This window comes from Lathyrus oleraceus, chromosome 3 (genome assembly GCF_024323335.1).
Source record: "Lathyrus oleraceus cultivar Zhongwan6 chromosome 3, CAAS_Psat_ZW6_1.0, whole genome shotgun sequence".
Lineage (NCBI taxonomy): Eukaryota > Viridiplantae > Streptophyta > Magnoliopsida > Fabales > Fabaceae > Lathyrus > Lathyrus oleraceus.
In genome coordinates this window covers 37,454,619-37,478,134 of record NC_066581.1, presented here as the reverse complement: position 1 = coordinate 37,478,134, position 23,516 = coordinate 37,454,619, and positions in this window count along the sequence as shown.

The window sequence follows — 23,516 nt, the reverse complement described above, 5'->3', positions numbered from 1 at the left end:
AATGATTGAGGATTCTCAAATAGGCTCATATATGCATGAATTAAAGAACTTCCTTTGATTATATTTGATCATAGGTTGAAGTTGCTTCATGAGCAAGGCACAATCAAAGCACAATTGAATTAGGGTTTCCTTGGGAAACAATCCTCAAGCCCTTTGGGTTATTTTGATCAATTTGGAAAATTGAGATACTTGGGAGACATATATGATGGTTAGGAGCTTTTTTGACCATTGTCATGCTTATTCTCATCTTCATCTAGCCATTTCATTGAGCTTAGGAGCCTCATAGGAGCATTGGAGCACATGATCACTTGAGCTTCAAAACAAGAAGAGTTAGTGACATATTTTTGTGCTTTTGGTTAGTAATCAAAAATAAGAAAAGCAATAATATACAATACAAGCATGCTTGGTGGTCTCAAACCACTCACACAAGTCCCAACCCTAGGGTTAAAGAGCCAAACATGCTATGATCCTTGAGGCAATTCACTTGTGCAATAACATGATGCCATGAGGGATCTTAGGGTCAAAATTAGGGTCTTACAGATGCCCCTATTTAAGGTCATTCTAACCGGAGATATGAAGGTTAAAATCTTCGTCTCGACGAGATAGAATGGGCTTAAATAATAACAAAGAGACGAATTTTGGTTCCTAAGAGACCTCATGATGCAAATGTATGCATGCAAAATAAAATATTCATGGTGAATAATTGCCACAAAGGAAAAGAAATCGGGAGAAACTGAAAATCCGTAGGAGTAACACACTCACTAGGGAGACAGAGACTCTGAGGGGAAATAAGGTAAAGATGGGTGAGCAGGTCACGGCTTGAAAACTTGCTGGGAGACACGAAGGGATTCCACGAAAATAAATCGATGGAAAGACTCGAGCTGACGCAAAAATGCATGTATTGGGGAATATGCCAATACAACAAAACTATCCACAAAGGATACATCTGACAAAAAATCCAGTCTCAAACAGGGATGTCCACAAAGGACTCCACTGAGGAAGAAACAACGAGATATTACATATTATTGGGTAATAAACTCAAAGAGAGACATGTTATCAAAATACTGGTTACTGGGTGAGAGAACAACACGCTCAGGGAAAAAGAATATCTAAGACCGGTATAAGGGTGAGAGATATCAATCATCCGAAACATCTGAGGAGGACCTAAGAGGCACATCTCAACTCAGGAAAATCTGACTCCACATGGGACAAAAAGTCATAATAGGGAGCAGAGGGAAGGAACACCAGGGATACCGGTTACTGGGCATATAATATGTTACCAACCAGGCGTGAATTGGGAACATATCCAAGACACTCATCATCCGAAAGGAGGGCTAAAAAAGCAAACTCGACTTATAGGATGGGCATTCAATTCCATAAGGAAATATGAATCTTACTCGACTGGGGAAGAAAAAGACTTCGACTGAAGAGCGCATGAGATATATTATCTATTACCGTTATAACGTAGATAACATACTCGCATGGAAGATTATCCACAACCGGTTACTGGTTTAATAAAGGATAAATCGATCAAAAAGAAAGGACATCGGGATACCGATTACTGGGTATAAAATGATGACCAATCAGAAGGAGAAACAATCATTACCAAACAAGGGTAAATGACAGATGACTCACAAGGGATAAACTGACCGACAAAAGCAATTATCCAAGAGATATATCACCGATTACTAGGTGGTATACTAAAAAACAAAGGAATATCAATACCGGTTACTGGGTAATGATAACCAACGAAAAGGGGATTACATCTACCGGTTACTAGGTAGAAAACCACAGAAATAGGACTTACAACTACCGGTTACTGGGTAGAAGGCCACAAGATTCCGCTGGGGAAAAGATGGACAATTACTGATTACTGAGCAATTGAACAATCCGAACCACAAGGAACTACAAGGGATAACAAGAAAGGAATCAATCTAGGAACAAACTAGAAAGACACAATCAAACAAGACTCAACCCAATGAGGATATAACCCAGGGGAGTAATTCCATCCCGATACACACTTGGGGAGGAAACGGAAACAATAATCATCCACGAGGACATAACTCAGTGGGGAATAAAGAAGGAAAATAGACACTTTCTGCCTATGGGGTCGACTCTATATGGAGAGATCCGACACCAACATCTGCTTGGGGAAGAACATTTCACCAATAGCAGGAGATAACAAGCAAAGATATATGGCAAAGAATGCAATGATGAGTATCTGAATGCTATGATTACGCATGTATATGCATGATTTGTGTATGATTGATGCTGACAAACAGACGTATCTAACACAAACGGACACCCGACACAATATCTCAACAAAAAGGGCAAAGCCTACTGGAGAACTCAGCTTGGGAACAACCCGAGCAGGATGAAAATAAATCATCGAGGATATCAAACCCTATCCCAAAGCTACACTTGCTAAGGATACAAAGAAGATGTATTCAGGAGCAGCGAAAGAAGATAAAAACAGAGAACTCAACTCTGGCGGGGATTATCTTTGGAATAAGAATAATCACGGGAAGACGTCAACCACAGCTGGGGACGAGGAAAGTCAAAGCTTCCAACTGCAAGAAACAATACTCTGCACAGGAGGAATCTTCCGGGGGGAAAACAATCCTAACATAAGGAAGATGCAGAAGATCTGCCGGGGAGTTTCCATCAACTCTCTCGGGGACAGATGGTTAATAACGATAAGATCCGTCGGAGAAGACACTCTACTGGGGAAGTTTATCAAGGAACGATGTGAAACTCCATGGGGAACTACCACCAACTAGATGCACATCAATCAAAACACTCCCTTCTATCTGCTGGAGAGGAAACTCTGCAAAGGGGAAAAATAGCAATTTTCTCCACTGGGGAAAGAAATAAGCACCTCTTCAACAGGAACTGTCAATGCTAGAAGAAAATCTTCAAACCCAGAGAAGATACCAACATCAAGCTCGGATTAGGAAACCCTACTGGGGACAAGCTGCAAATATTCTCAAGGGAACTACCCTAGTTGAGGAAATGGAAATGAATCCTTCATCAACAAGCAACATGCTAGGGATGAAAAAGGGAAACAAGCCCTTCAACAATTGCCCTAGGCAACTTCCTGCTGAGGAGACAAATGTCTGAGAGATAACTCTGCAGGGAACACATACTTACTCCGTTGAGAACTTCTACTCATGCTGGGTAAAGACAAACTCCTCGTGAGTAGAATAACATATCAATTTTTATCAATCTATAAGGGATTTTAGGTCAGTCCACGTAAGGGATGACAACCATATAATTGATAAAACACAAATGCTAGTGCCTGATACAGAGGGATACACGTCTCTAAAAGATCAAGGTAAGAACTGTAACAGAAAAGGGGTTACCCACAGATCAACCATATAACCAATCATGGATTGCTAAGACTCCGCGGGGAGAAAGAAGCATGTATGCACAAATAAACTATCCGAGAACCGTGTTGGATGAAGATCCACATATTCTACTAGGAGAAAGCAATCCAATGAGATAGATCCATCTACTGCCATCAAAGAGAACTTCTCATATCAGACTCCTTGGGAAGCTGATGATGTACTATTCTTTTTGTGCTCATTGGTAATACTGGAATGAAAGCTCAACAGCAGGTTCATATATGACCTGACAACACTGAAACAATCATAGAGAAAAACTCTTCAGAACAGGTTCACACTGGAATAAAGCTCAACAACAGGTTCATATTGTAGCACCTCAAATTTGCACCTCCCATTTGTACATTCATTTTCATTTTTAGGTCATTAACATTTCATTGTTCATTGCATAGTCCATCCAGTCATCAGGCAAGACTAGTCAGGAGATTCAGTTGTGCAAGCAAGCAAGTGCATTTTTGTGGAATCAAAACCCGAGGGTTGGTTCAATGAGTTCATGTGATCCAAAGATCATTTTAAAGTGGTTTGGCAAGAATTGAAGGCTCAAAGCTCATCAGTCAAGGATCAATTCATCTGAAACCCTAAAAAGTCAACATAAGTCAACTGTCAGTTCAATCATGGATTTGAAGGTGGGAGATGGTTAGAGATGCCTCATTCATGTCCATACAAGTCTCATTTGACATTTCAAACATCAACATTGAAGGATTTGAGGTCAGATGAAAACTTGCCAAAAATAGTAAGTGACCTGTAATTTGGAATTGCCAAAAATGGAAGGGTTTTCTCCTCAAGATTACATCATCAAGCAAGCTTCAAATGAAATTTTGTCCAACATGAACGTTGTAGATCTTTCTCTCCCCTTTCCAAAAAGTCCAAGATCATGGATTTCTCATGTGTGGTTAAGGAGATATGGATCAATCATGGCCAAGTGTGACTTGAACTTCAAACATGCATAACTTTCAAACCCTAAGGCCAAATGGAGTGGTTCTTTTTTGTACATTCATGTCTTGACATACACTATTCAAATCATGCATCATATGCCATGCATTTCCATCACATACTTTTTTGGTTTTTCATTTGAATTTTGGAGGGAAAGTCCAAATTTGAAAATGAAGCATTGTTTTCATATTCCATCACTTGCATTTGGCTCCAAATTGGTTTTTCAAGTGATTTCCAAGGCAAAACGTGCACTGTTCCATTGAGCATTCATGCATAAGGTGCATTATTCAAATTTGCATTACACCTTTATTCTCACTAATCCACTCACCATTTGGTTAAGCATGATTAACAACATCATTAACAGAGCATATATATACCTAATCCTAACAGATTTCTGCATTATCAACATCACTTTTCAGATCTAGATCCATTTTCACAAATTTTGCTCTCAATTTTTTTCTGCAATTTTCTTCAAACCAATTCATCATCCATTGATCAAATCATCATCTGGAAGGATTATGGCGCATGTTTGAAGCAAGAACCATCACAATTCATTCAGATTTGAAGCAGCTCGAAGCTTGCATTCATCCATGGCAGTTGGAAATTCTGGCCAGATCGTGCAAGATAAGTCACAAACATTCATCCATTCAATCATACAAGAGCATTGGAGCATCTGTTTGAGCTGTTCAAGGCCTGAATCAACCAATTCCACTTCTGCATCTTCAACAAGGTCAGAATTCGATTCCCTTAATTCATGAAATTGATAGGTGATAGTTGTAGATCTTTGAACACTGTGCAAACTGAGCTTTAGATCACTAAATTCCATGCAGTATTGTGTTAGTTATGGTGATTTTAAGTTTGACATGTGAAACTTCATGGCTTCGAATTTTTGAATATATGTTGAATTAGGTTAAATTAGATATGGATTGTTGATGTATGATGAGAGATGAATATGATGATGTGCGTATTTTGTATTTCTGTGCACTCTTGTTCTTGAGAATGAAGAACATGATGAATGCGTATGAAGTTGTTAGGGTTTGCGTTTCCAGATTTCGTTTGATCCATTCCAACGCTTGTTTGCATGTGTTTATGTGTTTATGGACATGTATTGGTCCAGCTGTTGCATGCATGGCTAATTGATTGGTCTTCATTGTTTCGCCTGGCCACGTAGATTAAGTGAAACGGTGCGTTTCACATGATAGCACACCAGCTTTCAAATGCTCACTCACTTCGATTCCAGCCTTTGACAAATCCAAATATTGCATTTGCATTTTATTCCATTTTTCTTCATCCATTCATGTACTAGCTTTCCATGTTTTTTTAATTTTTCTTTTATTTTAAAAAATTCATAACTCGTTGATTAATCATCCAAATAATGTGAGAATTTTTGCATCATGCTCCTTATTGTTTCTAGTTTTTTATGAGCATTTTTCCAGAAATTGTGGTTGGCTGAAAATTAATTGGTGCTAGGGTTTGTGTATGCATGTCCATTTTGAACCTTGCCTTACTATTTCATTTGTGAAATGATGAGTTTTAATCCAATGCTTATGAAATTTTGTATGCTTAAACTAGCCATCTTACTAGACATTTTGGTGTTGAGTTTGCATTTTTCTCATTTGTGGTTGCTGAGATATGCTCATGTTAATGTAGGTGTGACAATGTGTGTCACACCTTTGCTTGTCCAATTTGATTAATTTCTTTGCCCTGCCAAATGGATTCCAAATGCTTTGATTTTTTGTATGCTGCTTGCTATGCATGTTGTGAATGCTCATGATTTTGTGTGGAATTTTTGGTTTGATTTTTGATTTGTTTGAGATTTTTCACTCTGAATGGTCATTTGTGCATGTTTGAAGTGTCTTGAATTTCAATCATTTGTGAAATGCTTGTGCTTTATCATATGAATGTGAAATTTTGCACATTGTTTCTAGACATGTTGAAGTTTGTTTTGGCTTTGGTTTGAGGTTTTTACCTTGATTAATTTCTGTTTTAGGCTTGTGCTAAGTTGGTGTACCATTTGGTGTCACATTTGAGCTTGTTTTGATTGCCTTGCCTTATACAATTTGATTACCATGCTTAATCTTTCCCAAATGCTCTAATTTTTTGTGTGTTGATCATTTTGTGTGTTCTGTTTAGTCGTGAATTTTCTTGAGATTTATTGAATCATTTTTGAATTAATGTGCATTTGTTCATTCTGTTGCTTCAATGTGCTTTCAACTTGCATACCTTGCCATGATTGGTTTATGAAATGAATTTGGTGGATGATATTGACATGAGACCTTTTGGATTATGTTATTAAGTGATTGAGGTTGATTCATGTTGAATTTCATGTTCTGTTTTGAATTTTTTCTCCCTCTTTGACCCTAGGCCTTGCCCTAGTGGTTTGCCTCTCACAGTTGAGCTTTGTTTTCAGGTTAAGAAGCACATGGCTATGATTGGATTGATTCACTTGCTTGAGTTGACTAATTGGTTGATGTTGACTAATCTTGAGTTATTTTGTAGGTTGATGCCAAGACATTTGTATTTGAGCTTGTGCCTTGCACCTTGTTGCATTGCTTGTTTGACTGTTGACTGTTGACTATTGATTGTCTGTTTGACTTTTTGACTTGTATATTGACTGAGTTAGATTGTTTTCAGGTACATAAGTTGCTTAAGTTCTTTTGAACTTGCTTTTGGCTTTGCTTGGTTGCTTAACCATCTGAGGTATAACTCTCTGACTGTATGTAGTCTGGAAGACCTGTCCTGTTACTTGGGCAGGCACCTGTCTGAAGTCCTCCTTAAGAGGCAATGCTTGTGTTTGTTTATCTTTGTCCCCTGTACATATCAAAGACCTCCTAAGTGAAGAGGCATTGGCAAATACAAGAGATGTGTAGTCCATCTCCTGCTACTCAGTGTGTCATCCACTTTGCTCACACACCTTGTGTTGATGCATTGTGGATATTAACCCAAGATCTTTGTTGTGTCAGTCACATGTGGAGAAGAGTTCCAACTTTCTGAACTCCCACTTTCATCTGTCTGAAGCTCTCCCAGGCCAGGGATAAGAGCTGTGAAGTCTTATCTTCACTTCCCATTTCATCTGCTTCACCCTAACTCTCAATGTTAGGGTTAAGAGCTAACTTCACCCTGATACAGTGGCTTGTTTGTCGAGGTTGACATGACCCCTTGACTAAAGCCTGACCCTGTGTGAGTCCACTTTGTTTGTATATAGTGTGTGCTAACTGTGTGTTTGCTTGCTCTTGTATTTGCCTGTGCTGTTTAAGATAGCTTGCTCCCTGTGCAAGTTAGATAGAAACTTCAACCTAGGACCATGGTGAATTTACATGATAACTATTAGGCTCGAGTCAGGCTCCCTTCTAGTTTGTCATTTCCCAGTCTCTGGTTAGGGTAAAAGTTCTTTCCCTGCGTAGGGGAACTACGTCGCCCTGATCCTCATACCAGATGAGGTACGTAGGCAGGAGATGAGCTGATCTCTCCGGGCGCCCTTTTTCTTTTGCAACCCCTTTGTGTGTGTTGGAGACTGACATAAGTCCAGCGATTAGCAGTTGGTTTCCTGTGTCTTGTTTGCTTGTTGGAGTCTGACATAAGTCCAACGATTGGCAGTCGGTTTCCTATGTGTGTTTGTTGGTTCGGAGTATGATGTAAGTCCAGCGATTGGCATTCGACCTCCATGTTTGCCTGTTTTGTGTGGAGTCTGACGTAAGTCCAGCGATTGGCAGTCGGTTTCCTGTGTTGGTTTTGTTTGGCGTGCGTTAGCCGAGCTACGAGTGCTCTGATTCTTCTCCAGTCAGAGAAGATACGTATGCATAGGATGCGACATCCTAGCGAGCACGTTTCTCCCTGTCCCGAACTATGTCGACTCTGATGTCTGTGCCTGACAGACTACGTAGGCCCAGGATGCGATATCCTGCCGAGTTAGTTTCTTTTGTCTTTCTGTGTCTCCTTTCAGCCTGTGTGTGCAGTTTGTCTGAGCAGTTTTTAGCAACCTTATTCCTTCCTTTTGTGCGTGGATCCCGTCGAGTACGACGGATGCGTAGGGGTGCTAATACCTTCCCTTCGCATAACTGACTCCCGATCCCATCTCTCTCTGGTCGCGAGACCATGTCTTTTCCAGGTTTACTTCGAGCGTTTCCTTTCTCTCTTTTGGGATAAATAACGCACGGTGGCGGCTCTGTTGTTTTCGTTTCCCGCCGGTTTTTCGCGTAATGCGACACATATATGACCTGAATAAAGCTCAATAACAGGTTCATATATGACCTGACAATGGAATAAAGTTCAACAATAGGTTCATATATGACCTGAATAGCACTGAACAACAGGTTCATATATGACCTGACAATGGAATAAAGTTCAACAACAGGTTCATATATGACCTGAATAGCACTGAACAACAGGTTCATATATGACCTTATAATGGAATAAAGTTCAATAACAGGTTCATATATGACCTGAATAGCACTGAACAACAGGTTCATATATGACCTGATAACGGAATAAAGTTCAACAACATGTTCATATATGACCTGAATAGTACTGAACAACAGGTTCATATATGACCTGATAATGGAATAAAGTTCAACAACAATTGGACTCTTAACCGTAAGTAATGGATTATAACCAACTTTTAACGGATTTTGCCGACAACAATTGGACTTGAAAATGACTGCGAAAACCGGATGTTGGTTTAAGGGAACCAAATACAAACTGGAATTAGAGGTAAAAGGGCATAGGATCAACAACAAGACCTGGGTCAATGCAAAATGAGCACGAAGTACATTTCGGCTATGCATGATTTGAATGCATGATATATGAATGATCATGATTATGAGAATGCTGACACTTGGCAGACTGGGATTTTGTAGGGACTGTTTACAGAGATTCTGATTCCTTAACACCGATAACTCAAACCCGTACAATTAACAGGCGCATCCAGAGGAGAATCTATCATGATTGACAGTTATAAATAACCAAAGGTCCATCCTTCTAGAGGATTAATAAGTTATACTCCATGGGGACTTTTGTTGGTGATCCAGGAATATTTATGCAACCTTAAGGCTCTCGGGGAAACAAATGATTTTCCTTTGATTTTCACATATATCAAAGTAATTTTGTTCTTTTCACTAAATTTGAAATTCTTTTTCAAGTTTCAAAATTTCATTATGAACAAATAAATGACACTTTGCATAACAGAGAAAAGCATAGACGAACACAACTAACAATGATTGGGAAAACTTGTATTTTATTCGAGAATGGTAGCACACAAATGGCGTAGCTCCATGGAATATTACAATTTGGAAAATGGCAATAAGGAAAGGTTTACGTTGAATTCAGTGACCACTAACATCCTTAATAGATATGATTCCCCCAAAACCTTGCTTCTAAAGGGAGTGACTGGATTAATCTTCCGCCTCCGATTCTTCGGTGTTAATCAGTAATAACTGATGCAATTTATGCCTTGTGCCCCTAACTTTTTCCTGGATCGCCCTTTCGGGTTTTCAGTCCACCGGGACGCTCCTTTTTGCCTAAGTCGCCTTTTCAGGTTTTCAACTTAGCGAGCTACCATTTTTTATTCATCCCTAACTTTTGCCTGGACCGCCCTTTCGAGTTTTTAGTCCACCGGGATACCCTTTTTTGTCTAAATCGCCCTTTCAGGTTTTCGATTTAGCGGGTTTTTATTAGGCGTAGTATTTTTTAACTGCATCAGAGTTCACGGGGTGTGAGAGCTCTTCATCATCCATAGTTGTGAGAATCAAGGCACCTCCGGAGAAAGCTTTCTTCACAACATATGGGCCTTCATAATTGGGAGTCCACTTCCCGCGTGAGTCCATGTGTATTGGCAAGATCTTCTTAAGCACGAGGTCTCATTCTTTGAATTCCCGAACATGTACTTTCTTGTCAAAAGCCCTTTTAAGCCGTTTCTGGTATAACTGTCCATGGCACAAAGAAGTCATTCGCTTCTCATCTATGAGGTTTAACTGATCAAATCTATTTTGAATCCATTCAGCCTCTTCTAGCTTGGTCTCCATCAAGATTCTCATTGAAGGTATCTCTACTTCAATTAGGAGAACTGCTTCCATCCCATATACCAAAGAGAACGGGGTTGCCCCTGTTGAAGTACGGACGAAAGTCCGGTATCCATGCAGTGCAAAGGGTAGCATTTCATGCTAATCCTTATAGGTTTTCACCATTTTCTACAGGATCTTCTTGATGTTTTTATTAGCGGCTTCAACAACGCCATTCATCTTTGGACAATATGGTGAAGAGTTATGGTGTTCAATCTTGAAGCTCTTGCATAATTCTTTCATGGTCTTATTATTCAGATTCATCCCATTATCTGTGATGATCCGACTTGGAATTCCATAACGGCAAATGATCTCTTTCTTGAGGAACCATGCAACCACTTGTTTTATCACATTAGCGTAAGAGGCGGCTTCTACCTATTTGGTAAAGTAATCAATGGCAACCAGGATGAAGCGGTGACCATTGGAAGCTTTAGGCTCGATGGCGCCAATCATGTCGATGCCCCACATTGAGAACGGCCAAGGTGACGTCAAAACATTTAGTAGAGTCGGAGGCACGTGTACCTGGTCGGCATAGATTTGGCATTTATGACATTTTCTAGCATAATTGAAGCAGTCGGATTCCATGGTCAACCAGTAATAACCAGCTCTCAAAATCTTCTTGGCCATGGCATGTCCATTGGCATGAGTTCCAAAGGATCTTTCATGAATCTCCTTGATCAACAGGTCCGCTTCACGTCCATCCACGCATCTGAGCAGAATCATGTCGTGGTTCATCTTATATAACACACCATTGCTTAAGAAGAATTTGGATACTAACTTCCTCAATGTTTTCTTGTCAAGGGTTGTTGCATTTGTTGGATATTCTTGATTTTGCAAAAAGCATTTGATGTCGTGAAACCAGGGTTTACCATCGGCTTCCTCTTCAACCGACTAGCAATAGGCAGGCTCAACTTTCCGCTCGATCTGAATGAGAGGTGCTTCATTATGAAATCTGACTTGGTACATTGAAGCCAACATAGCCAAAGCATCAGCAATTTGATTCTCAGTTCTCGGGATATGACGGAAAGTGATTTCGTCAAAGTATTTTATTAACTCCATGACATAGGCACGATACGGGATCAACTTGGTATCACGGGTTTCCCATTCGCCTTTGACTTGGTATATCACCAAGGCTGAGTCTCCACATACTTCGAGGATTTTGATTCGGAGGTCAATTGCTGCTTCAATGCCTAGGATGCACGCCTCATATTCTGCTATATTTTTCGTGCAATCAAAACACAACCTTGCTGTGAAAGGAGTGTATCCACCATTCGAATTTAATAGAACAACTCCTACGCCATGCCCCATGTAATTGGAGGAACCATCGAACATGAGCTTCCATCGAGATCCGGGTTCAGGTCCTTCATCAAGTCCTGGGATTTCACAATCTTTTACTACCATAATGTCTTCATCAGGGAAGTCAAACTTCAACGGCTGGTAATCTTCAACGGGCTGGTTTACCAAGTAATCAGACAACACACTTCCTTTAATGGCTTTCTGAGATACATATTGGATGTCATACTCAGATAGTAACATCTGCCAACGGGCGAGTCTTCCAGTCAAAGCAGGCTTTTCAAAGATATACTTTATTGGATCCATTTTTGAGATCAACAAAGTAGTGTGGCAAATCATGTATTGTCTTAGACGACGAGAGGCCCATGCTAAAGCACAACAAGTTTTCTCCAAGAGTGAATATCGGGTTTCACAATCGGTAAATCTCTTACTTAGATAATAGATGGCATGCTCCTTTCGACCGGTTTCGTCATGTTGTCCCAGCACACATCCCATTGACTTTTCAAGCACAATTAAGTACATAAAGAGTGGTTTCCCCTGAACAGGTGGAATTAGAATAGGGGGCTCTTGTAGGTATTGTCCTATTTTCTCAAAAGCCATTTGGCAGTCAGAGTTCCATTCAACTGCTTGATCTTTTCTCAGCAATTTGAATATAGGTTCGCACGTAGCAGTCATATGGGATATAAACTTGGAGATATAGTTCAAACATCCCAGGAATCCTCTAACTTCTTTCTCTGTACGTGGAGCAGGCATTTCTTGTATTGCCCTAACCTTGTGTGGATCTACCTCAATTCCTCGTTGACTGACAATGAAACCAAGCAACTTTCTAGATCGGACACCGAAGGTGCATTTAGCAGGATTCAGCCGTAGTCGAAATTTCCGAAGACGCTCAAATAACTTTTGCAAGTGGTCTATATGATCCTCTTCACTTTGGGATTTTGCAATCATATCATCCACATAAACCTCAATTTCCTTATGCATCATGTCATGGAAAAGAGTGACCATTGCTCTTTGGTAAGTTGCCCCAGCATTTTTGAGACCGAATGACATTACCTTGTAGCAAAATGTTCCCCAAGGGGTGATGAATGTGGTCTTTTCCATGTCTTCTGGATCCATCTTAATTTGATTATAACCCGAGAATCCGTCCATAAAGGAGAAGACCGCGAACTTAGCAGTGTTGTCTACTAGAGTGTCAATATGTGGCATGGGGAAATCGTCCTTTGGACTAGCTTTGTTTAAATCCCTATAATCAACGCACATCCTGACCTTGCCATCTTTCTTGGGTACAAGTACAATATTAGCTACTCATTGAGGGTACTTCGCAACTGCTAGAAAACCGGCATCAAATTGACGTTTCACCTCATCACAAATCTTTAGAGCCATGTCGGGTCTTGCTCTTCGGAGCTTCTGCTTTACTGGCGGACAATCTGGCTGTAGTGGTAGATTGTGGACAACAATGTCAGTATCTAAACCTGACATATCCTGATACGACCAAGCAAATACATCTACATATTCTTGTAGCAACTCGATCAATCTTCCTTTGATGCTTGCCCCAAGTGTAGTCCCAACTTTGACCTCTTTCTTGTCTTCCTCGGTGCCAAGGTTGATTGTTTCCACTGGTTCTTGATGTGGCTGAAGGGCCTTTGACTCGTGCTCGAGCATCCTTTCTAATTCTTCAGGGAAATCACAATCTTCCTCATTCTCTTCCTCCGCTTGGTAGATGGGAAGTTCAAAATTATAGGAAGTAGTGGGGTCATCGAATTCAACTGGTTTATTGATTATTCTGTATGTTTTTTAATAATGGTTTTTTTAGAAAATGGAAGTAAAATGAAAAAGAAATAAATAATATTTTTGTAGTTTTTGAAAGGACTGCCATTTTAAGGAAAGAAAAACAAAATAAATGAACAAGAATTTGAACAAAATGCTCTTTATTTGTCATAATGATTTTGGAAATTTAAAAGGGGCCCTACAAATGATCCATTAGCCTTAGGCAGAGCTAAGGATTTTCAAAAACACAAAGGAAAACACAATTACTTTGACACTGGAAAAACTTCTGGAATCTCAACCGCTTCCCAATTTGTTAGGGCTGCCTCACACCGGTATATCAGGTTTGATGTTTCTCCATCTTCAGTGTCATCTTCTACTGCACCAACTTGATCTCCATGGATAAATCCTGTGCTCAGGAAGACTTCTTGTATGCTCCGCACACGGTCCTTTGCAGGGACCGGGGCTCCTCCATTAGCAGAAGGCTTGTACCCCAAACCAAAACGGTCGTTTTTCTCACTGACATTGATGACTTGCCCCCAACCTGCAGGGCCTCCACTTTCAACTGCTGATCTCGCACTATTCAAAGAGACGAATAACAAACTGGTTTTCACGATAGGATCCTTAACCTCTTCAAGTGTGGCATTGGATATTTCAAGTGCTTGAAAGAGGTCTCTAAGGCATCCTCATCAGCCTCAATATAACGGAAAAAGGAGAGTTGAGTGATGATAAAATCTTCTTCACCTGAGACAATGACGAGCATGTCATCGACAATAAACTTCATCTTTTGATGCAGAGTAGAAGTTACTGCCCCAGCAGCATGTATCCATGGGCGTCCCAAAAGGCAGCTATAAGCGGGATTTATGTCCATGACTTGGAAATTGATGGGGAATATAAGCGGTCCGATATGTATTGGTAGCTCTACCTCCCCAACTACTATCCTTCGAGAACCATCAAATGCTTTTACCACAAGTGCACTAGATTTCAATTCCGAACCTTGGTAAGACAATTTAGCAAGTTCCCTCTTTGGTAGAACATTGAGGGATGATCCAATGTCAACTAAAACTCTGGCCAGAGCATCTTCTTGGCATTTTATGGATACATGCAAGGCGCGGTTGTGATTCCTCCCCTCCTTGGGTAGGTCTTCATTGCTGAAACTTAGAGTGTTGCAGGCTGTGATATTGGCGACCACTCCATCAAATTGGCCGACCGTTATATCTTGGGTAACATGAGCCTGAGCAAGTACTTTCAGTAGAGCCTCCCTATGATCTTCGGAATTTAGAAGCAAAGACAAGATAGATATTTTTGATGGTGTTTGATGTAACTGATCAACTATCTTGTAGTCAGATTTCTTTATTATCCTTAGGAACTCACTTGCTTCATCTGCTTGCACAGCCGGCTGTGCCCCTCTATGTTCTGGGGTAGGATTTGCATTTGCAGCTTCCCTTATTGGTTCTTGAGGGTTTACATTAATATTGGGAGTATAAATCCGACCGCTGCGGGTCATCCTGCTCGTCCCTGCGATGTTAGTGATGTCGGTGTCAACATTCTCCAAACCTTTCTTACTTTCAACAGCTTTGGGTTCTCCATCTACCACTGTTATGTCGTACTTCCAGGGTACCTCCTTGGTGCTCTCAAAAGGAAAGTGGGTAGGCATACAAACTACCACGGGTGATGGATGAACAACATCTTTTCTATGATAAGTTACCTCAAACGGTTCTGGTATATTAGAAACGGGTTCAATGACTGAAACTTCCTCGTTTGATGTTGGACCACAAATTTGTAAAACACCTTGATCCATCAAGTTCTAAATGTCATTTCGTACCACTTTACATCCTCTTGGATGAACGTCACATTCCTCATAGTTGTCGTGACATGTATCAATCAATATAGCCCCCACCAATCTGGTATGAAGCGCTAGAAACGGAGTTTTAACATCTTCCATGTTTTTGATTATACACACATCAGAAGCATCCTCGACGGCATTAACATCACCATGCGCTGGCAAAGGGTTACTTTTTACATTGGGTCAGACGTCTCGAAATGAAAGAATCTTCTTCTCAACCAGGTCTCGCACAATATGCTTTAAAGCATAACATCCCTCTAAATCATGTCCAAGGGCACCCCCATGGAAAGGACAATGGGCATCTGGATTGTACCATGGAGGTAAAGAATTTGGTGGAGGACCCAAAGGTCTGGGAGTCACCAACCCTTTTCGTAGTAACTGTAACACCTCAAAATTTGCCCTCCTCTTCTTGAGACTAGTTTGACAGATTGCATTTCATGTTTTAGAGCATTAGGCATTGCATTTTTCATATCATATGGAAATAAGAAGGTCATCCTCCAAAGTCTTTTCAAAAGATGGAGAAGTTACATGATTCAAGCCTGAGGGTCTCTATGAATTGATGATCAACCATCTGAGGGCATGGGCTTCAATTAGGGTTTCTTGATTCTTCAAAGGTCTTGAGCATCATCTTGTTTGCAAGGATATATTACCATCATCATGGTTCTATCATCATCAAGGGTTTCATTGTTCATTCTCAAGTTCCTCTGGATTAGGGTTGTGACCTCTAGTCAACCTTAATCAATGCCATTCTTCCAACTAGGGTTTCTCAAAGAGATGAGGTATTTTCTTGGGATGAAGATCACATGGTTATCATAAGGGGATTACATGTGCTAAGGATTTCATTTTTGAGCCATTTCCCCAAGTGGTAGAGGCTCAAGTGGATCAAGACATTTCAAGGTCATCTGAGGACCAAAAAGTCAACTGTGTAGTCAACTGAGGACTATGAGGTGGGGAAATGAGTTGAGACACCTCAATCATGTTCAAAAGAGATCCATTTATCATTCTAAACATCCATCTTGAAGATTCAAAGGTCATGGCAAAAGTTACTAAAAATGGAAAGTGACCTGTAATTCAAAGTTTCCAAATTTGGCAAGTTTTTAGTCCACATTCAACTTGACTTTTCTAGATCAAAGGTGTTTCAAATGGATTTTTGGTGAACATGAAAGTTGTATATCTTTGTCTCCCCTTTTCAAAAAGTCCTAATTCATGTCCATATGATGAATGGTTGAGGAGTTATGGTCATTTGATCACAAGGTGTGCATGGGAATTCAATATGGCCTAACTTTTGATACAATGCTCCAATTTGGTCCATTCTTTTTGCAAAATGCTTATCATGTCCAAGACTTCTCAAATTAAGCTTTGCCATGCATGGGAGAGGCTTGTATGTTCACTAGTTCACACATATGCAAAAGGAAGAAAATTTCCACAAGCCATTTTTGGCTTAAGGTGCAAGCAAAATAACACTTCAAGCATGACCATTGGATGATTTTAAGAGGATTCCAAGCCTTGCATGGTACTGTACACGTGTAGCATGGCCATGCTAGCCAATTTTGCATTTTTTGCAAATTGATCCATATCTCCTTAATCTTAATTAATGAATGAAAAGTGTGATTAGTAATGTCATTAGCATGGAGTCTATAAGCTGAAACCCTAATTGTAACTACCATAACTAACTTTTGAGATCAAAATTCAAGAAACCCTCCAAATTTTCTCTCTCTTCGAATCTTGATTTTCTCCACACAAACACCAAAAATTCTTGTAGATTCTCGATCCTCATACTTCATTAATCAAGAATCATCATCTGTTTGGATCAATTCAGCCATGAATCGTGCAGTTCATGTGCAGTTCATAGCTTGTGAGGAAAACCGGTTCAAGGTGACCAAATTTTCGTCCTCTTATTTTACTGATTTAAGGTTATAGAAATGTATATCTTGATGCATGGATCATGTACATGTGTTTAAAATTGAAAATGAGTGAGAATTGAGGAAGTTATGTGGAATAGAAGTTTAGATCTAAGATTTTATTCTCTCCGATCTGGAAAAGCTAGTAGGAATTAGGAAGAATCATTAGCATATTTGAGATCCTCGGGGAAAACCGGTTCAAATGATATAGGATTTGTTAATTTCTGGAAAAGTGCACGGTGGCGCCGCCGTCTGGTTGGCCGGAGAAGACGACCGAAGCTTAGCTCCGGCATCTCTGCATCATCCTAGGGTTTGCTTGCATGTGAGTCCATGTGGCGCTTGCGTGTGTGTATGATTGGTTGTGCTTCCCTTGACCAAGCCATGCAAGCGTTGACACGCTGATTAGGCTGATGAGTCATTTAATGAAACGCATCGTTTAATTGCTTCAAACATGAGCCGTTGATGCTAATTGCGCGCCTTATGTGATGGTCCAGGATATTTCTGAGTTTATTCAAATATTTATTTTCCCTCCATATTTTATATGTTTATTCCATTATTTTGGTTGTTTTGTAAAATGCATAAAAAATACAAAAATGCTCTAAATTAATCCCAATTTTTTCATGGTTTTGTATGGATGTCTAGTTTTTTATGGTGTTAATTTCATGAATTGTTGATATCTGGATTTTTATTTTGGAATTTTTGAATCCATATGGTGCTAAATTGATATGTTGTGTTCATTGCTTTGTGAAATTCTCTATGTTGAGCCAATTGATCCAATTTTTTGCATGCTTAATGTTCATACATGATGTGAATTTTTTATCACTGGTTTGGATTTTTTCTCATATGCTATCATCCTTTTGACACATGGAGAATAAGGTGACAATTTGTGTCACGTTTTTGACATTGAATTCGTGCATTTTTGTTTACATAGCATTAACATCTTTCTAGATTTGATATTTTGCATGTTGAACATTCATGATATGAGGAACTTGTACAAAAAATCTCAAAGCCATTGCATGCATTTCTGATTTGATGTGAATTTTCTAAGTTGGAAGTTCATTTTGTGCACTTTTGTTTGTCCTTGCATGACATAGATCATTTGAGACACTTGCTTATTGAATTGATGTTGGTCCTTTTGAGGACATTTTATTGATTGTTTGATTGTGCATTATGTAAAAGATTGGGTTCTGTTTTGGTCATTTGGTTTGATTTTGAATCTAGTCTTTGCACTAGTGTTTTGTGCATAAACTAACTGTGCTTTGTGTTTCAGGTTTGGACATTTAGCATTGATGGTTGAGCTTGTTCTCACTTTGTGAGATACAAATGCTTTGAGTTCTAACATTTGTTTGTTTTGTAGGATTTTAAGTGATGTGCTTGAGCTCATGAGTTCATTTGAGTGCTTGAGCATTGTTCATTGAGTTGTATAACTGTTGAATGGTATCACTGTTTGTCTGTTGGTTTTATGACTGAAGTATTAACTGTTTAGCTTTTTGTACAGGTACCTTAGTTGCTTGCTTGCTTTTGCTTTTGCTTAAGCCTTAGATTATGGTTGATACACCACTCAGGTAGTTAGCTTCTTACTTCATGTAGTCTGGAAGTCCTGTCACTTTTTGGCAGGCATTTTGCTGGCAATTCCTCCTTCAGAGGCTCTGTTTCTGTTTGTTTATAATTGTGCCAAAGACCTCCAAGATGAGGCATGTTTTATTTGATAAGACCTCCAAGAGAAGAGGCAATTGACGGATAAAAGGGATGAGCAACCAATCCCCCGTTATTCAGTGAGTCGTTCTTTGTGTTGGTGTGTTTATTTGCTTTCCTCTTCTCATCTCCATTTCTGTAGGAGTTGTATGATTGATTTCTGAGGAAGTTGAATGCATGTTAGAGGCCTCAACTTAGGGATATTGATTGCATGACAACTATTAGGCTCGAGTCTTAGTCTCCCTATTAGTTTGTTGTCTCCCTGGTCTCTGGTTATGAGAGTGTTTTACCCCTGTTAAGGGGAACTACGTCGCCCTGATTCTCATACCAGATGAGATACGTAGGCAGGAGATTGAGCGAAATCTCTCCGGGCACCCTTTTTCCTTTTTTGTTGTGTTGTTTTCGTGTGTTTGTTCACCCTTTTGTTTTTGTGTGTGTTCACCCTCTTCTTTGTTTTGGTGTGAGTACTTGTTTGTTCAGCGTGGACATGTGTGGTATGTTTATACCTTGGGGATTTCTTCTGTCACACACTTGGGGTTCATTTGTGACGGTTGTCACTCACTTGGGGTTCATTTGTGACGGTTGTCACTCACTTAGGGTTCATTTGTGACGGTTGTCACTCACTTGGGGTTCATTTGTGACGGTTGTCACTCACTTAGGGTTCATTTGTGACGGTTGTCACTCACTTGGGGTTCATTTGTGACGTTTGTGGTGATTATTCACTTGGGGTTCATCTTTGGGGTTCATCTTTGGATATTTGGTTACCTTGTTGGGGTTCGTTCTGAGAACCTTTTTCTTTGGTGTTTGCTGGTTAGCGTTTGTTATTGTTTGGAGTCGGATGTAAGTCCATGTATTGGCATTCTGTTTCCTTTTTGTTATCGTTAGGAGTCGGATATAAGTCCATGTATTGGCATTCTGTTTCCTTTTTGTTATCGTTAGGAGTCTGATATAAGTCCATGTATTGGCATTCTGTTTCCTGTTTTGTGTTTGTTGTTAGGAGTCAGATATAAGTCCATGTATTGGCATTCTGTTTCCTTTTGAGTGTTTCTGTTGACGTCTCAGCGTCCCTTTTTGGTGTTTTGTTTCGGCGTGCGTTAGCCGAGCTACGAGTGCTCTGATTCTTCTCTAGATAGAGAAGATACGTAGGCATAGGATGTGATATCCTAGCGAGCATGTTCCCCATTCCCCGAACTACGTTGACTCTGATGTTTGTTTCTGACAAACTACGTAGGCCCAGGATGTGACATCCTGCCGAGTCCACTTCCTCCGTCTTCCCCACCTGTTTATCATTCCAGTTTGTGCAGTATTTTTGAGAAGTTTTTATCAGCAAGCCTTTTCCTATTCTTTTGAGCGTGGATCCCGTCGAGTACGGCGGGCGTGAGGGGTGCTAATACCTTTCCCTTGTGTAACCGACTCCCGTACCTTGCAATCTCTTGTCGTAAGACCGTTCCTTTCCCTTTCTTAGGTTAGTCCTGCGCTCCCTTTCCGTCATAGGATGAATAGCATCGGTGGCGGCTATGTTTTTTTCCCAGCCGGTTGTTTTTCGCGTTGCGACAGCTGGCGACTCTGCTGTAGACTGAAGTTGACCTCTTGCTGGTCCATCTTCCCTAAGCGAGTCAATCCTAGCGCTCTCTAGTGTAGTTTTTAGGGTAGTTTGGGTTGCTTTTACTGCTTTATTTATTGCATTGGTGATTATTATACTGTGATTGTATATATCTGCATATATGTTTGCATGCATCATGTTATTACTGTGCTGGATTTTGGACAGGTGTGGTTCTTTGATTTGGGGTGGGTGTTCTGAGTGGGGCTAAAACCCAAAGCCCGAGTGTACACCTAGGATTAGCGTGGTCTCATGTTGCCTCTCATGTTAGGTCAACATGTTTTTGGCAACGTGACATACCACAGCCGAACGAGGTTCTTTTGAGAGAGCTTTTCCATTGTGGAGTTTCCACTTTGGTTGGTTTATCTCTTCTGAGCTGTTGACTTCGGTGACCGTTCTTTCCCAGATTTCTGGTTTAGATGATCTTATGAGAGCTGCACGGCACACCCGAAAGGGCAAACCCGTTGAGTATCTTGTCCGATCGCCGAGACCGATTATCCGCCTTAGGATGACCTTATTAGAATTTACCTGTGAGAGGAGGGTTTGGTTCCTACAGGTACAGGTTCTGTTGGTGACTCTTGGATGGTGACTTTGGTTCAGTTCTTGGGTCCTATTTATGAGTTGGATTTATGGATATTTATTTCTGACACGCCAGAGTTCTGTCCGTGGTATTTATCAGCGGGTTCCGTTTATTTCGGATCCCCGAGTTGAATTTGAGGGTACTTATTCAGAGGATCTTGTTGCTATCCGTTCAGTGATTTTCCTATGATGATGGTGATATATCCTCTAGTTCCGTTTATTTCGGAACCCCCCGAGTTGGATTTGTGGTTACTTAGTCCCTTGGATGGTTGTGATCAGTTCTGAGACCGAAATCCAGTACAGTTGGTGTTCAGACGACTTGGATATGGCACTGTGACTTGCATTCATGCATCTGCATCATTCCCATTTTGCATTCATCCACATCTAACTCATATTTATCCATATGCGGGGTATATTCTCGATTGAGATTCCGGTTGAGAGATATCTTGATGTCAGAATGTTGCTGTCGAATTATTATCTGTCTCGATGAAACTAGGATCGAAAGACAGAGTGTTCCTCATACGGATAGACATTGCATTCATGCATGAATCATACTAATTTGTCCTCTATTTTGCAGGTGTCAGTTTCTAACGTGTTTGATTGACCCAGGAATCATTGCTCGCGCACGCAAAATCATTCCTCTGCACGTAGCTCGTCCGCACAGATACCTTACCAGACGCAACAAACCCAGACTGATGGATCCATCCAACGCTGACATTCTCGAGCTGAAAGAGAAGATGAGTGAGTGGATCACCGCCATGCAAGGGTTCGCCTTGGGGCAACAAGCAATCGCCGAGAAGGTGGAGAGGCCCCAGGTTGGGGAGGAATGGTAGATATTACGGTGAAAGAAGATAGGTTTGGGGTTGGTTATCAGTCGGGCCAAGGCTCGTCTGGACAAAATAGAGGACGTCGTCAACCGTTCACGTTCACCAATGCTGGAATGCTAGATCCAGATCGCGTCTGTGCGGTGGGTGAAGAGACTGACATTGACTGCGAGCTTGACTCGTGGATAAAACCGTGCGTACCAGGGATGGAGATCCAGAACTGGAAGGCCGAAAAGATCATCACTGTCACTCTGTGTGAAGAGTAATATTTCGGTTTTTTAATTCTGTTTGCATGAAAGCCATACGTTTTGCCCGAAACATAATGGTTCATTGTAAGGGCCACCTCATGTGTTTCATTTTGCATTATTTGCATCATTAATAAACGGATGTTTTTCGCATTAAAAGCGGTGTTCCCTGTTTTTCATTTATTTTTGCAGTTTAAAAAAAAAATTAAAAATGGCAATGTTTGTTTTCATTTTCCTTCCTTTCAATTTGCTTCGTTCCGGTTCTAAAAGCAATGCATGAATCAACATTCATGCAGATGCGATCATTCTCCGGATCTCATTGATAACAATTCTATTACACCCCTATATGACTTCGACAACCCGATCTATCATGCCGAAGAAGAAGGCGAAGAAGATTGTGAATTGCCGGAGGAGTTAGCCAGGTTGTTGAAACAAGAGGAGAAGGTGATTCAACCGCACGAGGAGCAAGTGTAGGTTGTCAATCTGGGCACCGAGATGGTCAGAAAGGAAGTGAAAATTGGGGCCGCTTTGGAGATGAATGTCAAGAGCAGAATGGTAGCACTGTTGAAAGAGTATGTTGATATCTTCGCCTGGTCTTATCAAGATATGCCAGGGTTGGATACCAATATTGTTGTGCATAAGTTGCCATTGAGAGAAGATTGTCCTCTAGTGAAGCAGAAGTTGCGCAGAACTCGACCCGAGATGGCCATGAAAATCAAAGAGGAAGTACAAAAGCAGTTGGATGCTGGTTTCCTAGCTGTCACTAATTATCCGCCTTGGGTCGCGAATATTGTGCCGGTGCCGAAGAAGGATGGAAAGGTGAGGATGTGTGTGGACTACCGGGATTTGAACAGAGCTAGCCCGAAGGATGATTTCCCATTACCTCACATCGATGTGTTGGTAGATAATACATCTCAATTCTCGGTGTTTTCCTTCATGGATGGCTTTTCTGGCTATAATCAAATTAAAATGTCGCCAGATGATATGGAGAAAACAACGTTCATCATACCGTGGGGCACTTTTTGTTATAAGGTGATGCCATTCGGTCTCAAGAACGCCGGTGCCACGTATCAAAGGGCTATGGTGACTTTGTTTCATGATATGATTCATCATGAGATTGAATGCTATGTTGATGACATGATAGCGAAGTCCCAAACAGAAGAGGGGCATTTGGTAGACTTGGCCAAGTTGTTTGACCGGTTGAGACAATTCAAATTGAGGTTGAATCCGAATAAGTGCAGTTTCGAAGTGCGGTCCGGTAAGTTGCTGGGGTTTATTGTGAGCGAAAGAGGAATCGAGGTTGATCCTACTAAAGTGAAAGCGATACAAGAAATGCCTGAACCGAGAACAGAAAAGGAGGTTCGTGGTTTCTTAGGTAG